The sequence below is a fragment of the Mobula birostris genome, chromosome 4 (assembly GCF_030028105.1).
Source record: "Mobula birostris isolate sMobBir1 chromosome 4, sMobBir1.hap1, whole genome shotgun sequence".
NCBI classification, from domain to species: Eukaryota; Metazoa; Chordata; class Chondrichthyes; order Myliobatiformes; family Myliobatidae; genus Mobula; species Mobula birostris.
Window position 1 is genome coordinate 107,145,647 of NC_092373.1, and position 16,193 is coordinate 107,161,839.

General features: G+C 42.6%; 1 protein-coding gene across 10 annotated transcripts in view; it reads right to left on the reverse strand.

The window, feature by feature from the left end:
- The window catches only part of LOC140196528 (protein transport protein Sec24B-like), a 231,583-nt gene extending 217,239 nt beyond the window's left edge, over positions 1–14,344 (reverse strand). For 7 of the 10 annotated variants that reach the window (XM_072255884.1, XM_072255883.1, XM_072255881.1 and 4 more), the window contains exons 1-2: positions 14,269–14,344; positions 6,037–6,133 (exon numbers count right to left, since the gene is read on the reverse strand). The gene's annotated coding sequence lies outside the window, so the exon portion shown is untranslated. The remainder of the gene's footprint in view (positions 1–6,036; positions 6,134–14,268) is intronic. The other 3 variants (XM_072255876.1, XM_072255877.1, XM_072255879.1) reach the window with 2 other exon arrangements.
- Between the last annotated feature and the right edge of the window lie 1,849 nt (positions 14,345–16,193).

The following is a 16,193-nucleotide window of genomic DNA, read 5'->3' on the forward strand; positions in this document are numbered from 1 at the left end:
CTGCTGGGTTCCTCCAGCATTTTATGTGTGTTGCTTGGATTTCCAGCATCTGTAGACTTTCTCTTGTTTCTGATGGAACAACATTAGCTACCCTCCAGTCAATTATCTCACTACTACTTTTCCTCAGTTCTACAGACTATGTGACAATTTCCTGTATGATACTGTTGCAAAAATTTCCATTTAAGATCTCCCACATCTTTCAGCTCCATACATTGATGAACAGGCTGAACTGCAAATGGACCAATATAGCACTTGTTATCCGCTTGCTCTGTATCTGTGGAGGCCCTTGGGATTCTCCTCCTTGCCTGCTTTTAGCCCTCTTGATTTCCCTCTTAAGTGTATCTTGCATTTCTTGTTATTCTCAAGCACCTCGTTTGCTCCTTGCTGCCTATACCTGCCATGCACCTCCTCCTTCTTCCTGACCAGGGCCTTAATAACCCTCGAAAACCAAGGTTTCCTCTACCTGTTAGCTTTGAACTTTTATTCTAACAGAAACATACAAATTCTGTACTCTCAAAGTTCCACTCTTGAAGACCTCTTATTCACCAAGCATCCCTTTGCCAGAAAAGCACCTATTCTCAGTCCACACTTGCCAGTCAAAATTGGACTGGCAATTCAGAATATCAACCCGAGGACCTGATCTAGCCTTCTCCATAATTATTTAGGAACTATGATCACTAGATCCAAAATGTTCCCCAACATAACTTCTGTTACTTGTCCAGTCTTGTTACGTAGTAAGAGATCCAGTATTGTACTCTCTCTAATTTGGGCCTCTATATTTTAAGGAAACTTTACAGAACACATTTGTCGAACTCTATCCCAACATTTCACAGAAACAGAATCAGATTTAATATCACTGGCATATGTTGTGAAATTTGTTGTTTTGCAGCAGCAGTACATTGCAATACATAATTTTAAAAACTATTAATTACTATATTTACTTAATTATAAAAATTGAGAGGCAGTGTACGTGGATTCATTGTCCAATCAGAAAACCGCTTTCGGAGGGGATAAATCTGTTTCTAAAACATTGAATGCATGGGAGCCCCAGTCAATATGCAGAAAGTATAAATCACTTACTATTACGATCTTCTTTTGAAACAGTCTTCTATCTCACGACAAATTTGCTCCTCTAAATCCCACTGACTATTGGGAGGTTTATAATATAATCTCATTACCATGGTCATCCCTTTCTCATTCCTCAGTCCCACTCATATAACCTTATTAGAGGAGCCCTCCAGTCTGTCCTGTCTGAGCACTGCAGTGACATTGTCTGTGATGAGTAATGATATATGAAAGAAACCTCATACTGCAGCTTGTTGATAGGGAAAGAAAGACACGCAAAACCTAAAGGCAGAATTATAGCTGCACTGTAACTTATCATGCATATAACTAAACACTCTAGGTTGGAAAAAAGCAAACTATTAACTGATGTACTATTGCTTTTCTCAGGGATAAATTCTTCTTTGAAGGCACTGGTTATTTACCAGGGTGATACCTCACTCAAAGAGTCAGAGATGTACAGGACAGTAATGAGGCCCTTTTGCCCAAATACACTAATCCCATTTACCCACACCAGATTAGCAATCTTCAATGCCTTGCCTATTTAAGTACCTGTCTAAATGCCTCTTTAACAAAATAATTGTATCTGATTTCAGCACCTCTTCTAGCAGCACATTCCAGATATTAAATACTTTGTGTTAAAAATCTTACCCCTCAGATCCTCTTTAGAATTCCTTTCTCTCACTTTAAATGGATGCTCTAATTTTCACTAGTCCTACCATGTGAAAAACTGTTCTTACCAAAAATCCAATCTATTCCTCTCTTAACTTCACATAACTTGGTCATGTCACTCCTTGGCTCAAATGCCTTATCAAGTGGCGACCATCATAGAACATAACACTCCAAGTACAGCTTACAGCTTTGTGTGAAGTTGCAATGTGATGTCCGAACTTTCATATTCTATGCAACAATTTATGAACAGAAGTGTCTTCTTTACCACCCTCTCTAGCTGTGTTGCCACTTTCATTCCTTCATGCTTTGTCATTAATTCTACATGTCCAGCCCCAATATAACTTCCCAAAATGCATCATTTCACATTTTGTTAGGATTCAAATATGAGAATGTTTAGAGTATTCATATTAGAATCAGGAGTAAGACAAAAAAGTCTTGGAGTTATTCAGTATGCTCATAGACACAAGAGAGACTGCAAATGCTGCAGTCTTGGTATTCTCTGTGCACAGCCTAGTCTACTTAGCATATCCCAGTAAGGCCAGCACAAAATACACAGCATAGTAGAAACATAGAAAACCTACAGCACAAAGCTCTGCCCGACATGTCCTTACCTTAAAAATTAACTAGGGTTACCCAAAGCCCCTTATTTTTCTAAGCTCCATGTACCTATCCAGGAGTCTCTTAAAAGACCCTATCGTATCCACCCCCATCACTGTCGCCGGCAGCCCATTCCACACACTCACCACTCTCTGCATAAAAAAACTTACCCCTGATATCTTCCAAGCACCTTAAAACTGTGCCCTCTCGTGCTAGCCACTTCAGCACTGGGAAAAAAGCCTCTGACTATCCACACGATCAACGCCTCTCATCATCTTATACACCTCTATCAAGTCACCTCTCATCCTCCGTCACTCCAAGGAGAAAAGACCGAGTTCACTCAACCTATTCTCATAAGGCATGCTCCCCAATCCAGGCAACATCCTTGTAAATCACCTCTGCACCCTTTCTATGGTTTCCACATCCTTCCTGTAGTGAGGCGACCAGAACTGAGCACAATACTCCAAGTGGGGTACTGAAGCAGTGCAGGCAGACACAGCATGGATTCAGCAAAGGCAAGTCCTATTTGACAAACTTACTAGAGTTCTTTGAGGATATAACAAGCACAGTGGATAGAGGAGCACAGATGGACGTTATTTACTGGGATTTCCAGAAGGCATTCAATAAGGTGCTGCATAAAAAACTTATCCATAAGATAAGGATGCACAGAGTTGGGGGTGACATATTAGCACTGATAGAGGATTGGTTAACTAATAGAAAGCAGAGAGTTGGGACACATGGGTGTTATTCTGGTTGGCAATCAGTGGTGAGTGGCATGCCTTTGGGGTCAGTGCTGGGCCCACAATATACATTAACTATCTGGAAGAGGGACCAAGTGTAGTGTAACTAAGTTTGCTGATGATACTAAATTGAGTGAAAAAACAAATTGTGTAGAAGATACAGAGAGTCTGCAGACAGATATCAATAGGTTAAGTGAGTGAGCAAGTAGATGGAGTACAATGTTGGTAAATGTGAGGTCATCCACTTTGGAAGGAAAAAAATGAAAGAGCAGATTATGCTGCTGTGCAGAGGGACTTGGGAGTGCTTATGCATGAATCACAAAAGGTTGGTTTGCAGGTGCAACAGGCTATCAAGAAGGCAAATGGAATACTGGCCTTCACTGCTAAAGAGATTGAATTTAAGAGCAGGGAGGGTATGCTGCAACTATACAGGGTACTGGTGAGACCACACCTGGAGTACTGCGTGCAATTCTGGTTTCCTTATTTGAGGAAGGATGTACTGGCTTTGGAGGTGGTGCAGAGGAGGTTCACTAGGTTGATTCTAGAGATCAGGGGGTTAGGCTATGAGTAAAGATCAAGTTGTCTGGGACAGTACTCACTGGAATTCAGAAGAATGAGAGGAGATCTTATAGAAACATATACAATTATGAAAGGATAGATAAGGTAGAGGCAGGAAAGTTGTTTCCGCTGGCAGGTGAGACTAGAACAAGGATACAGAGCCTCAAGGTTTGGGCAGTATATTTAGGATGGCGATGAGGAGAAACTGCTTTTCCCAAAGAGTGGTGTATTTATGGAATTCTCTGCCCAATGAAGCATTGCAGGCTACCTCTGTAAATATATTTAAAACAAGACTGGATAGAGATTTGCATAGTAGGGGAATTAAGGGTTTTGGGGAAAAGGCAGATAGGCGGAGATGAGTCCATGGCCAAATCAGTCATGATTTTCTTGAATGGCAGAGCAGGCTCGACGAACCAGATGGCCGACTCCTGCTCCTAGTTTTTAATATTCATATTGTAACCAGGCCTTTAAATGTCCAGTAGTGTTCCACAAGGGTCAGTGTTGGGACCACTTCTTTTCATGCTGTATATCAATGATTTAGATGATGGAATAGATGGCTTTGTTGCCAAGTTTGCAGATGATATGAAGATTGGTGGAAGGATAGGTAGTGTTGGGGAAACAGGCAGGCTGCAGAAAGACTTAGATTAGGAGAATGGACAAGACAGTGGCAAATTAAATGCAATGTTGGAAAATGCATGGTCATGCACTTTGGTAGTTGAAATAAATGTGCAGAATATTTTCTAAATGGGGAGAAAATCCAAAAATCTGAGATGCAACGTTCTTGTGCAGAACACCCTAAAGGTTAATTAGCAGCTAGAGTCGGTGGTGAGGAAGGCAAATGCACGGTTAGCATTCATTTCAAGAGTTCTAGAATACAAGAGCAGGGACGTGATGCTGAGGCTTTATAAGGCAATAACAAGGCCTCACCTTGACCACTGTGAACAGTTTGGGCTTCTCATCTAAGAAAAGATGTGCTAGCATTGGAGAGGGTTCAGTGGAGGTTCACAAGGGTGATTCCGGGAATGAAAGGGTTATCATACCAGGAATGTTTGATAGCTCTGGGTCTGTACTCGCTGGAATTTAGAAGGGCGAAGGGGGGGGGATCTCATTGAAACCTTTCGAATATTGAAAGGCCTAGACAGAGTAGATGTGGAAAGGACGTTTCCCATGGTGAGGGAGTCTAGGACAAGAGGGCACAGCCTCAGGATGGAGGGGAGCCCAACTAATATAGAGATGCGGAGAAATTTCTTTAGCCAGAGGGTGGTGAACTTGTGGAATTTATTACCTCAGAGAGCTGTAGAGGCTAAATCACTGTGGGTATTTAAGGCAGGGCTTGAAAGGTTGTTGATTGGACATGGCATCAAAGGTTATGGGGAAAAGGCTAGGGAGTGGGGCTGAGGCGGAGAAAAAAGGATCAGCCAGGATTGTATGGTGGGGAAGACTTGATGGGCCAAATAGCCTAATTCTGATCCTATGTCTTATGGTCTTATAAGTTTCAATAAGATCTCCCCTCATCCTTCTGAACAATCGCACAGCCACCAAATGCTCCTCAAACGTTAAGCTCCTGGGCATATTTCTGTGAACCTCTCCAGGCAGGGTACATCTTTCCTCTAATGTGGAGCCCAAAACTGTTCACAATATTTCAAATGCAGTCTGACCAATACTTTCTAAAAAAAAAATCCTCAGCAGTACATCTTTGCTTTTATATCCTAGCCCTCTCAGAATGAATTCATGAATTGCATTTGCCTGCTGTGTTTTTGTAGTATTCTCTATTTTCTATCCGGCTCAGCTTTTTTTTGACTTCTCTTCGTACGTCTGGTCAGCTGGGCATGTCCCAACCTTGCCATTAACAACACACCAAACAGACCAAACAACTAATATGCAGGTAACTGTCTTCATTAAGCAACTGGCCTTATCACAGACATTTCCTTTGCTCTAACTTTCACTCTCCCATTGTCTCTCCGACTGAAAACTAACTTGTTCTCTTTCTACCAGTTCTGATGAAGGATTGCAGTCAACATGTGACTGCTTCTCTTTTCTCTGATGCTGATTTTTCCTAGCATTTGTTTGTTTTGTTTCAAACCCCCAGCACTTGCAGTTTTTATTTTAAAATTTTATTCTTCTTCTCGCTGGGAACTGTGCCTGACCCATATGGCGCAACTACTTATTGATCAAATTAAAAAAGTAACTTCTTAAAGAAAGCACAGCTAAATATTGCAAAATCCAAAAAGTGACATAAAAGCAATCCTTCTCAATATACAAGCAACACACACAAAATGCTGGTGGAACGCAGCAGGCCAGGCAGCATCTGTATATGCTTTGCAAACAATGGAGTATTTGTAATAGCTGTAAAATATTTTATAACTGTAAAATACTGACATAATTAGACATGAAGCCAGCTACTTACAAACTCACTTTCAATTAAGAATCCTTCAAGTACTCATGTATTTCTGCATTCAGCTGTGACACGAGCAAACTCTGAGTCTGAGGCGTATTGAAGTCACCTGAACAAAAAGACGTCAAGCCAGATTAAAATTGTGATAAAGGCACGTTTCTCTTCACAAGATAACTGTGGAGGTTTAGTTACTGTTATGATACAGAGGCAAAAAGTTTTTTTCGATATTAAGGTACGAAGGAACATGAGGATAATGCAGGTAAGTGGCAGCCATCCCATAGCCTAGCCCTATCCTTATTGAACTTCCAGCACAAATTTTCACACAGCAACCCAGGAGCTATCCATCATGCCGGACTTTCTATTCTCTCATCAAAGATCTGAATACAATTCTGGTGAACATTCTGCTGACCTAGATGAGACAATGATCATAAGACATCGGAGCAGAATTAGACAATTTGGCCCATCAACCTTGCTCCATCATTCCATCATGGCTGATTTATTATCTCACCCTATTCTCCTGCCTTCTCCCCATAACCTCCACTTTAAATAAACCCAATGACTTGGCTTCCCCAATGTGTGGCAATGAATTCCATAGGTTTACCACCCTCTATCTAAAGAAGTTACTCCTCATCTCTATGGATTGAACATATGATCACCTCGCTCTATTCTCCGATGGAAGCGGGCCTTTTGGCCCACTAAGTCCATATTGACCATAAGCCATCCATTTACACTAATCCTAAATTATATCCTCTCACAGTCTTATCAACTCACCTCCAGATGCTACCACTTTTCCTCATAGCTTCATAATGAAAAGAAACATAGATACAGTACAGAGTCCTTTCATCCATCTTATTAACATAGATCATAAATCCTGAAACCACAGTAGGTCCGACAGCAAACGAATGAACAACCTGACAAGTGAAAGTTATTAAGTTAGCACAGCACAAAGCAGAAATGAGTACATACCCCTTGGACCACCATGTCTGTGCTGAACATGATGTCAATCTAACTGTTTATATCTGCCTGCAGATGGTCTGTGTCCCTAAATGGGATACGCTCACATGTCAATATAAACGGCTCTTAAACAGGGCTATTGTTTCTGGTTCCAGCACATTTCGGGCACCTACAACACTGTGCAAAAAAACTTTCTTCATCTCATCTCAACTTAAATTCCTGCTCTCTAGAATTCAGGCCAGGCAGGATCTCTGAAAAAGAGTGCAGTCGACGTATCAGACTAAAACGCCGACTATACCCTTTTTCATAGATGCTGCCTGGCCCGCTGAGTTCCTCCAGCATTTTTATGCATGCTGCTTGGACTTCCAGCATCTGCAGATTTTGTTTTGTTCTCTAGTATTTGTCACTTTTATCTTGGGAAAAAGCCTCCAAGGATCTACTTGATCTATTACTGTCATGATTGTATTGACCTCTGACATACCAGAAAACAAAATCCAAGTTTGTCCAACCTCTTTTGTATAGCCAATACACTCCAATCCAGGGAAACTTCCAAATCCTTTTTATGGTATGGTAATGAGAACTGCACACAATAATCTAAATGTGGGTCAGGATATTGTGGCCGGAGGAGAGGGACGGGCTGGTTCAGCTTGCTGTTCCGTGAGGGTTACTCATCTCCGCACTGAACTGAGGCTGTGACCTGCAACTAATGGACTTCTGAATCGGATGCAGTGATGCCTAGCTTTGTGAACTTCAGATTTGAATGCTATTTGCTTACTTTTATTGATTGTACCATTTGTTTTATTTCTCTCTGCACACTGGGTGTTTGTCAGTTTTCTTTGTTTCAATGGGTTTCTACCTGTAAGGAGACAAATCTCAAGGTTCTATAAAGTATAAATATTTTGATAATAAGTGTACTTTGAATACTAAATTTTACAGAGCTGAATATGATTTCCAATTTTTACAATGAAACCCCTGACCAATAAAGCAAGCAAACCACATGCCTTCTTTAATAGCCTATTCATCCTGTTGCCAACTTCAGGGAGCTATACAGCTGCACAACAATCACCACTGTATTTTTACTCCCAAAATGCACCTCACATTTGCCCATATTAAACTCCAAGTGCCATTTCTCTGTCTATATTCCTAGCTGGTCTATATCCTGCTGTAACTTTTGACAACCTTCTTTATCAGACTAACTACATTTTCATCCAAATCAATACGTGTGCCTACCATGAGGACCTTGTCAAATGCTTTAGTAAAGTCCATATGGACAACATCAACTGTTCTATACTCATCAATTGTCTTCATTATCTCCTCATAAAACTCAAGCAAGTTCAAAAGAAATTACCTGTGCCGCATAAAATCAATGCTGACAAAGCTTTTCCAAATGTGAGTAAGTCCTGTGCCTGAGAATATTTTCCAATAATTTCCCTACCATTGTTGCAAGGCTCACAGGCTTAATTTTCTTGATTATATCTGATGCCTGTCTTAATGACAGGAACAACACTAAGGATTCTCCAACACACACAAAATGCTGGAGGAACTGAGCAGGCCAGGCAGCATCTATGGAAAAGAGTACAGTTGATGTTTCAGGCCAAAACCCTTTAGCAGGACTGGAAAAAAAAAGCTAGGGAGTAGATTTAAAAGGTGGGGGTAGAGGAGGGAGAAACACAAGGTGATAGGTGAAACCTGGAGGGGGAAGGATGAAGAAAAGAGCTGGGAAGTTGATTGGTGAGTGCATGGAAGAAAGAAAAGTGGGGAGGAGCACCAGAGGGAGGCAATGGGTGGGCATGGAGATAAGGTGAGAGAGGAAAATGGGGATGGGAAATGATGAAGGGGGGGCATTACCAGAAGTTTAAGAAATTGATGTTCATGCCATCAGGTTGGAGGCTACCCAAATGGAATATAAGGTACTGTTCCTCCAACTTGAGTGTGGCTTCATCACGACAGTAGAGGAGACCATGGACAGACATATCCGAATGGGAATGGGAAGTGGAATTAAAATGGATGGCCACTGGGAGATTCCACTTTTTCTTCCCAGCTCTTCCCTCCTTCCGGTTTCACCTATCACCTTGTGTTTCTCTCTCCCTTCTCCAGACCTTTTAAATCTACTCCCTAGCTTTTTTTCTCCAGTCCTGCCGAAGGGTCTCAGCCCGGGACATCCACTGTACTCTTTTCCTAGATGCTGCCTGGCCTGCTGAGTCCCTCCAGCATTTTGTGTGTGTTGCAGATTTTCTCTTGTTTCTAAGCATTGTCCAGTCCTCTGAGATCTTGTCTGTGGATAAAGAGAATACAAGGATCTCGTTCAAAGCCCCAGTGATCTACCCTTGCCTCCATCAGTATCCTGGGATAGTTTCCATCAGGCCCTGAGGAGTTATCCATCTTAATGTTTTTCAAAGACACCCAACAACAACTCCTTAATAACAAATAAGGAGCTGCAGAATATCAACATGTTCCTCCCCAATTTGACCATTATCTATTTCCTTCTGCACAGTGGATACAAATGTGAAGTACTCATTTAGGAACCTACCCACTTCCTCTGGCTCCATGCATAAATAACCTCCTTTAACCATGAGTGGATCTATTCTTTCCTGACTACAAAAGCCTTTGCTTCCACCACCATCCGTGGCAGTGCAATCCAGGCACGCACAGTTTCTGTGTAAATAAAAACACACCCTTTTAAACATCTTTACACTTTCCTCCTCTCACTATACCAGCACACCCCTGGAAAAAGACCCCATCTACCTCTGCAACACACAAATTTCTATTAGGTCTCCCCTGAACCTGCAAAGCTCAAGAGAAAAATAACCAACGTTTGTCCACTCTCTTCTTATAGCTAATACTCTAATCCAGGTAGCAACCTGGTGAGCCTCTCTAAAGAAATGACATCCTTGCCAAAATGGGACTATGTAATGTAACGTGTTTTCATCAAAGTTTTAAACAGCTGCAGTGATTTCCTGACTCTTATACTCAGTGCCCCGACTGATGAAGCAAGTATGCCACACACCTTCTTTACCACCTATCAACGTTCCCTCTCATTTATTTATATATATGATGTTAATATGTATACAGGTGTCCCCTGCTTTTCGAACGTTCGCTTTACGAAACCTCACTGTTATGAAAGACCTACATTAGTATCCTGTTTTCACTTTCAGAAGGTGTTATCACTGTTACGAAGAAAAAGCAGCACACGATAAAAGGCAGCGCGCGCGCCCGAGCAGCCGTTCTCTCCAGATTTAGAACGGTATTCTAGCCGGCATTGCTTAAACACGTGCCTGTGAGCAGCCGTTTGCAAGATGAGTTCTAAGGTATTGGAAAAGCCTAAAGGAGCTCGTAAGGGTGTTACACTTAGCGTAAAACTAGACATAATTAAGTGTTTCGATCGTAGTGAACAAAGTAAGGACTAAGTGAGTTTGGCTTGTGGAAGCTGACGAACATGATGTTGAAGAGGTTTTGGCATCCCATGACCAAGAACTGATAGACGAAGAGCTGATGCAATTGGAAGAGGAAAGGATAACAATTGAAACTGAATGCAGTAGCGAACGGACCGAAAGTGAAGTCGTCCAGGAACTGAACGTGAAGCAACTGCGTGAGATTTTCGCGCCAATGATAAAGTACGACTTTAATTTTGAAAGGGTACTTAGGTTTAGGGGATATTTGCAGGATGGTCTGAGTCCTTATTAAAGAACTGTATGATAGAAAAATGTGCGAGGCTCAGCAGTCAGGCAAGCCTTCCGCATCAGCCACAGCAGACGACAAACCTCGACCTTCGACATCGAGGCAGGCAGTCATAGGAGAAGATGAGTTGCTTGCTCTAATGGAAACAGACGATGAGATGACACCCCAGGGTTCCACCACCCCAACACCCAGGCCACGGACAGATACTGTACTGATTCGCGGAGAATGCAGCAGTAGCCGGGAGGCACACAGCACATCTTTAAGAAAAAAGCCGAAATAAACAAGCTAATTAATTAGGTGCTGCCCGACACGTAAATGTCGGCCCAGATCAGAGACGACGCAATCGGAAACCGGCACTGATCTGGGCCGACAATTACGTGCCAGGCGGCACCTAATTAATTAGCATGTTTATTTCGGCTTTTTTCTTAAAGATGTGCTGTGTGCCTCCCGGCTACCGCTGTACCCCTGCACACTTCACAGCAATGTATCGGTCGGCAGCCTGGAGGGTGGGGGCACTGCACCACCCAAACCTGCAACGACTCAGCCTAACACACCATCATCAGTGTGCTGGGCGCTGAACCAATTCCAGTAAGTGATACTACACAGTACATACATTATTTCTACTTTATATAGGCTGTGTATTTTTACGTGTTATTTGGTATGATTCAGCAGCTTCATAGCTTAAAGGTTACTGGAGAGCGCTTGCGCCGTGTTTTTGCCAATAGCGCTTGCGTGAGATTTTCGCTTCGGAGAACAGTGCAGTAATGATTGTAGAAAAGTATTTCTACTTTATATAGGCTGTGTATTTATCATATCATTCCTGCTTTTACTATACGTTACTGTTACTTTAGGTTTTGTGTGTTATTTGGCATGATTTGGTAGGTGATTTTTGGGTCTGCGAACTCTCACAAATTTTTCCCATATAAATAAATGGTAATTGCTTCTTCGCTTTACGACATTTCAGCTTACGAACCGTTTCATAAGAACGCTCTACCTTTGGATGGCGGGGGAAACCTGTATATAGCAGCTGCGTGGACCAGCCATTGACCTGAGCAGGAATTGTCATTGTTATTGTTTATTTATTTATTTTTAAAACGCAGCCTGATAACTGCGCAGCACTTTATATTAACATCACATAAAAGAAAATTCCAGCAGTGCGGCAACAAAGGCTACGTGCACAAGAACATTTCAGTTACTGTGCGGCCATGCTATTGCACTTAGAGGGAACAATGCCTAGGCAAAATATGCTATTCCTCTAGTTTGTGTTAGGCCTCATCCTGGCAGTGGAAGAAGCTGAGGACAGACGGCTCAGCATAGTCACAGGGAGGAGAGTTCAAACAGCTTGTCGCCAGGAGCTCAAGAAAGATTGTCCATTTGTAGACAAAGCACCGGTGCTCAGCAAAGTGGTCACCTTGTCTGCTCTCGGTCGTGCCGAAGCACCAAATGCAATATGTCAATGCTTTGGCATTTACTGCAAAGGAATTGGTAGGTACTGGTGGTTGGTAAGAATAGGGACAGCACCATGGTAGTGTAGCAGTTAGCACAATGCTATTACAGCTCGTGGCATCGTAGTCCAGAGTTCGATCCCTGCATCCCCTATAAGAAGTTTGTCCGTCCTTCCCACGGAATGTGTGGGCTTTCTCCAGGTCCTTGGTTTCTTCTCGCAGTTCAAAGACATACAGGTTAGTAGGGTAATTGATCACTGTAAATTGTCCCGTGATTAGGTTAGGGTTAAATCAGGGGTTGCTGGGCAGCACAGCTCAAAGGGCCAGTTCCGTGCTGTATTTCTAAATACAAAAATATCTACAGGGTATTGGTGAGGCTACAACTCAAGTCTCCTTATTTACAAAATAATACAGTGGACTGGAGGAAGTCCAAAGGGCACTCAGCAGGCTAATTGCAAAGATAATAACACTGCTCTATTAATAAATGTAAATAGAGTGTTTCTATTTCTTGTATTTAGAAATAAGCTCACCGTGACCTTATTGAAATATACAAAACTTTGGGGTTGCTCACAGAGTAGATGTTGAAATATTTTCACTACTAAGAGAACCTCAAACAAAGGGACATACCTATAAGGGTCCAGTCACTTAGAACTGAGGTATGTAGACATTTCTTCTCCAAGGAAGTGGAAAATATCTGGAATTCTCTATCTCAGAGAATGGTGGGGACTAAAGCATCAAAAATATTTAAGGTGCATATAGATAAATTCCTGACCAAGCAATTGGAACATGCAGACAACGTGGGTATAGATCTGCTATGGTTGTATTCAAAGGCAGGGCAGGGTTTGGGAACTATGCCTGCTCTTATTTTATTGTATTCCTGTAACAGATACAGATCTTCTGACCACCTGGCGCAAGGGTGATATTTCTCCGAACTTTCTTGAAGGACACAATTATATTTCTAAATTTCTAAGAACTGCTAACAATTTTCCAAATGCTGAATAATTCATCCACTAACTCTACAGAACCACTTTTCAAACTTTTGGATGCAGAATATCATGAAATTTGTCAACATTTACATTTTGATTTCTCCAACTCTATTTCTTATTTTCATCCTTTTCATTAACATTCATCAGTGAAAGGAGTACTTCATATGTGATAATAGCAATTGCAATCCTGTAATTCTTACGTTTGATTACATAAAATCAATTTAAGAATTCTAAAGAAAAATAGATGGATTATAAAACGTTAAATAAAATGAAAAAAAGTTTTAACTCAGTTCAGTAAATCATAGTGAGAAGATCAAGACAAGTAACCATATAAAGCGAATAGAAGCACAACAAGAGTTAACCCATACAAAACTCGCAGTAGAAAAATTTTTTAAATGCTATATATCTTAATTTCATAGTTCAGTATTTTTGGGCAGTGTCTCTAGGATAAATTCCAATACGTCAGCAATGTTTAACTGTACTGATTTAAGGAGGCCCCGTGTAGTTGCCCCAATAAATTAGTGTGTAGTTAAGGTTTTAACGGGAGCATTCTGAATTCAGAATTTCTATCGTATAAAGAATTTGCACCGTCCAATAATTCGGTCCATAATCAAAATAATATTTTTGTTAAGTTGTTCTTTAAATTTAAGAAATCTGAACCTCTTGATATGTTGAAATTAATCTTAGACACATGATAAATCAATTCCGCACATTATTTTTAGAAAAAGATGTACATTTTATCTGATACTTCGCTCTCCTCAATAGAGGCTCAGGCCCAATACTCTGCCCAGGTTAAATTTGAGAAATGCCCAAGCCACAGCCTGACTGGCTCGGACACAACCAAGGACAGCGGCCTACAGCCAGTGCAAAGTTTAAAATTCAGCAAACAAGTGTACCAAAAACAAAATTAAATGCTCTTTCTTTTTTTGTGTGGTGGGGGGTGGGCTACTGGCGGGGATAGAAAGGAAATGTTTGCTTTAAAACAAACCCACGAATTGCTGCAGCTCGAGGCCTGAAAACGCCCCCGATTCCACTGGAGCAGCAGCTGCTCCGGAGGTGCAACAACCGAAAGGCCAACAGGCCACCCTCGCGGGAACAGACGAGCAACCCTCCCCATGCCTTTCTCAGCAGTCCCAACGCAATCACGGCTCCTCCAGCAGCCGCAATATCCGAGGGAATACCTTTCCTCTGATGTCCCGGTTACTCTCCACCAGCCGCCCCCATGCCCCGAACGCAAATCGGCTGCTCCATAGCACCACACAGCGGAGGAGAGCGGGGCGCGCCAGCAGCACCCTCTTCACTGAAAAGCGGCGTCGTGTCCTGTCCTAACCGGACACCTGCTTCAGTCGTATTACTCCCACCGGGCAGCCTGAACTGACAACAGTGTGGACAAACACTGATGGCTTACTCTTGGTTGTGTGTTAGGAAACATTTCACAGCCTTACCAAGATGAAGTACAGTAAATTTGTATGCGAATGAATAAATGTCACTTGGAAAAGAAAGCCACACCTCAGCTCCAAAAAGATTCCAAAAGGCATAGGAATGAATTCGGCTATTCGGCCCATCAAGTCTGCTCTGTCATTCCACCATGGCTGATTTATTATTCCTTCTCAACGTCATTATCCTACCTTCTCCCCATAACCGTTAATATCCTTACTAATAAAAAATAAAATAAAAAACCTGCCTGTCCTGGCCGACCTATTGTCTCAGCTTGCTCCTGCCCCACCGAACTCATTTCTGCATACCTCGACACTGTTTTATCACCCCTTGTTCAATCCCTTCCGAACTATGTTCGTGACACTTCTCACGCTCTTAAACTTTTCGATGATTTTAAGTTCTCTGGCCCTCACCGCTTTATTTTCACCATGGATGTCCAGTCCTTATATACTTCCATCCCCCATCAGGAAGGTCTCAAAGCTCTACGCTTCTTTTTGGATTCCAGACCTAATCAGTTCCCCTCTACCACCACTCTGCTCTGTCTAGCGGAATTAGTCCTGACTCTTAATAATTTCTCCTTTGGCTCCTCCCACTTCCTCCAAACTAAAGGTGTAGTATGGGTCCTAGCTATGCCTGCCTTTTTGTTGGGTTTGTGGAACAATCTATGTTCCGTGCCTATTCTGGTATCTGTCCCCCACTTTTCCTTCGCTACATCGATGACTGCATTGGCGCTGCTTCCTGCACGCATGCAGAACTCGTTGACTTTATTAACTTTGCCTCCAACTTTCACCCTGCCCTCAAATTTATCTGGTCCATTTCCGACACTTCCCTCCCCTTTCTAGATCTTTCTGTCTCTGTCTCTGGAGGCAGCTTATCCACTGATGTCTACTATAAGCCTACTAACTCTCACAGCTATCTGGACTATTCCTCTTCTCACCCTGTCTCTTGCAAAAACGCCATCCCCTTCTTGCAATTCCTCCGTCTCCGCCGCATCTGCTCTCAGGATGAGGCTTTTCATTCTAGGACGAGGGAGATGTCTTCATTTTTAAAAGAAAGGGGCTTCCCTTCCTCCACTATCAACTCTGCTCTTAAAGGCATCTCCCCATTTCACGGACATCTGCTCTCACTCCATCCTCCCGCCACCCCGCTAGGAATAGGGTTCCCCTGGTCCTCACCTACCAACCCACCAGCCTACGGGTCCAGCATATTATTCTCCGTAACTTCCGCCACCTCCAACGGGATCCCACCACTAAGCACATCTTTCCCTCCCACCCCCTTTCTCTATATTCCGCAGAGATCGCTCCCTACACAACTCCCTTGTCCATTCGTCCCCCCCATCCCTCCCCACTGATCTCCCTCCTGGCACTTATCCATGTAAGCGGAACAAGTGCTACACATGCCCTTACACTTCCTCCCTTACCACCATTCAGGGCCCCAAACAGTCCTTCCAGGTGAGGCAACACTTCACCTGTGAGTCGACTGGGGTGATATACTGCGTCCGGTGCTCCGGATGTGGCCTTTTATATATTGGCGAGACCCGACGCAGACTGGGAGACCGCTTTGCTGAACATCTACGCTCTGTCTGCCAGAGAAAGCAGGATCTCCCAGTGGCCACACATTTTAATTCCACATCCCATTCCCATTCTGACATGTCTATCCACGGCCTCCT